This window comes from Caloenas nicobarica, chromosome 1 (assembly GCF_036013445.1).
Source record: "Caloenas nicobarica isolate bCalNic1 chromosome 1, bCalNic1.hap1, whole genome shotgun sequence".
Classification (NCBI taxonomy): domain Eukaryota; kingdom Metazoa; phylum Chordata; class Aves; order Columbiformes; family Columbidae; genus Caloenas; species Caloenas nicobarica.
Genome location: NC_088245.1, coordinates 106,312,793 through 106,316,399, shown reverse-complemented (window position 1 = coordinate 106,316,399; position 3,607 = coordinate 106,312,793).

Here is a 3,607-nt window from a genome sequence, read left to right as displayed (position 1 = left end):
TATATTTCTCTAAAAGAACATCACAGTTACTGTTATTACTATTAAACAACATAACAACTCCAACCATAGAAAGTGTAATAATAAATATATTAAGACTCATTGTCCTCTATATGTTTAGTAAAATTTTATAGTAATGTATGGTTACAGAGCATGTATTTAATCCTGCTAAAACAAATGAGGTTGTCTAGCTCAGTAAAAACAATCATAGTACAAAAAAAATAGCTACAGACACATTGTAGTTCTAAACAAGGCATCTCTGTTAATTTATCATCTGAGTATCTCTCCTGTTAAAGCCATGCACTCTTTCTGGCAAAGAGCACAATCTGCTTTATGCACAAATGTATTACATCCGTAGCATAACACGAAAGTCATTACAGTAGCAATGACATCAAAAAAGGTAATCCTTCTATTTACAGACTGGCAAAAGATACCTAGTGCTGACAAGTGTGTTCCCTGAACTAGAAATTTCCTATTTCTTTCTTTCAACTGAGAGGAATGTACATTTATGGAACAGTGACGCATAGAAAAGATCAAAAAGCAAAAATGTTCTTGCACCACATATATATACTTATTATATATACTTATATACTTATATCTACGTATTTTTTCTTAGCCTTGATAATCATACAGTAGAAAATGGCAAGAATGATGAGATCCATCTTATTTCTCCAAGTTTAGTACAGTTTCAAGTTATCTTACCCACATGGGAAGAAAGTCATGCCCCTTGCCCTGTATGTTCTGGAGCTCTGCAGGGAAGTGCTGTGCTCAGCTACCCACTTCATTATGTCCCTGTTCGCTACAGAGAGCTTAGCAGAAAGAGAAAATTTGCATGAGGCTCATCGCATCAACTTGATCTATCCACTGAATCCTACCCAAACCCAGAAAGCAATAAATATCTAGTATGAATTGTCTGAAGGGGAAAAAGGGGCTTTACTAGGCATTGCTCCACCGTAGGCATCTGTCTACCCTCCCCATGGACAGGGTGTCTACTTACACCTTCCATCACCTCCTTTTTGGACAGACCAGTCTGTGTAGTGCCACTGCTGAGTCAGCTTAGAGGGAATCTTGCAATGACACACCACATCTGGAGGAGATATGAGCTTGGGGTAGATAAAGGAAGAGTTGGGGCTGAAATCTTTCTATTGAGATGTCTGCTCTGATGTGGGGGAAAGGAGAAGTATCCATCCTGATTTAGGAAACTTTGCAGGCATTACAGGGCGGCATTACTTCCTGACTGACTGTAGGAGTGACTAGCATGAAGTCAGGAGTTAGTTCAACATAGCTTAGGGAAGCTGTCTTGGCAATTAAAATATGAGATTTGATAGAAAATATCAAAAACTTGTCATTCCCACAGCGGAGGAGTAAGAACTCCTGCTTTTTGTAACAGCCTGTGCTTTTGTTGTCCTACACTGGGAAAAGTCCAATTTTCAGCTCCAGCCTACTGAAGTTCATGGAGCTCACAGGGGTACTGCAGGCCAGAAAAAAAGGATGGGTGAGATGGAATTTCAGCTACTTTATTCCAAATCATTATTCACAGGTCCTACGTGATCTTTACAAAATTTGTTAATGAACTGCTGCTTGAATTAATTTGAGAAATTACCTGACCTGCCAGGACTGATAACATTGCTCCTGTGAGATACACATCAGCTGATGTTTCTGATACACATCAGCTCTAACTCTGTGAGCACTGAGAGCCCAGAGAATATCAACTGAAGGCACATGGAATGACTGCAGTCTACACTTAGTGTGGCTTAGAAAAAAAGGCCAAGTACCTCCATTACTACTTGTAGAAACACTAACAATACAACCTCTGAGTTTGACAAAGTTGTGCCACGAGTCCACACCAAGAAATGGGTAGAGACAAAAGTATTTATCACAATATGTAATTTCATTTACATATTAGAAACTCATGTTCTATAAACTTTACTTGGAAATACCTATTTGTAAATAAACAATATTAAAAATACAGGAAGATATATTAAATATATCAAGTACAGATTATAAAATAAATTATAAACTCCTACAAGATTTATTACATATATTTATTAAACAAAGTTATATATACTTATTATCATTAAAATTTTGTTTTCTTGATATGGGAAAAACACACACTCTTCTTTCTAAAGCAATTAGCTGAAAACAATATTCTGTTAAATTTAGGAGCTCATTGTCTCTGGGTATGTCCTTGCACAGTGAATTACATGCTGGATTACCTTGTGATCTAATAGCATGCATTCTGCCTTGCTGTCTGTGGACCTGTGGCAAGAACACAACCTAGTTCTAATAGCGCAATAGGAGGTTAAAGGTATAGGTTAAGAGAAACGCTTATAAGACTCAAAAAAACCTATAAAATTATCACATCACTTGTTTTCTCTGAAACAGAATACTATGTACTCAGTCTTTGAGGGAGCAGCTGCTTACATTGTAGCATGAAACCACTTCATTACTGGAGTGCTCTGGCTTATGTTTAAAAAAATGCTTTCCAGATTTTGACTTCTCATTAATTTGAGATAGAAAACAATTTCAAACTCCAAAAACTTTGACAGTGAAACTACTTCCTGTCCAGATCCACTGCACAATGCTTTTCTTTTTCCGCTTCTGGAAAAGAAATTACAGCAGCAGAAATGATGCCAAAAGAAATGTTCTTTTTTTTTTTAATGAAATTAAATTTCCAGGAATAAAATGTGTTTTTGTTCTGCTGCTTTTTCACTTTCCAGGCTGCCCTTCCTTTGTGAGCAGGCTTCTGTTCTGAGTCAGAATGTGCCTGCACTAATCACTCAGTTGTGCTACAGGGATGATGCTTTGGTGCAGAAAGTGCAGGGTGGCCTGCGTTGTGTACAAATTGCAAGGTGTCCTCGCTCTTTGCTGGACGGAGCTCAAATCCTTCAGCTATAACATCTAATTTCTCCCTGGAAGAAAAAAAAAAAGCTGTATGGAATTAACTGTAAAATTTTGTTCCATCTGATTTGAAGAGACACAAAAGATATTGGGATCTTTGATTACTTTACCGTGCTTGAAATCTGTGTCTTGTGTTCCAAACAGCTGTGCTTGTACTGAGGATATTTGCATTTTCTTTGCTTTCTGTAACACAGTGACAAATATAAAAGGTTTGTTGCCCTGACAAATCCTTAAAAGTCTTAGAAACCACCCTGTCCCTCAGAAAGAGGGCTGTTGTGAGAGAGGTTGTCAGAAATGCATTCAGTGAGGAACAAGCAAATGTGGCTGGGACATCCTGGTGGCTTGAGGGACTTTCTCTGGCATCAGCTGCTGCTTCTCTTTCCTCCTCTGGCAAAGTGGTTTGGATGTGGCGGTCACCGACAAGCGTTTTCTAATGGTAGGCTGTAACGCAGCAGGGTACTCTGTCTCCTTCCCCTCTTGGTAACCTTTATCTTCAGAAGAGAGAACAGTTGGAAAACTAAGAGAGAACGGGACAGCAGTTGTGACAGGACAAGCTTGGAGAACCTAAGCTATGGTGGCTGGGGAAACAGCCACAGTGGAAGCATGGCTTCTGGCTCGGGTATGTTGGCAAGGTGGAGCTCCGGACCCTCAACCAAATAGAAATATGTCTCTCTCCTAGATGAAGGAAGAAACTTGTTGGCAAGTAGTT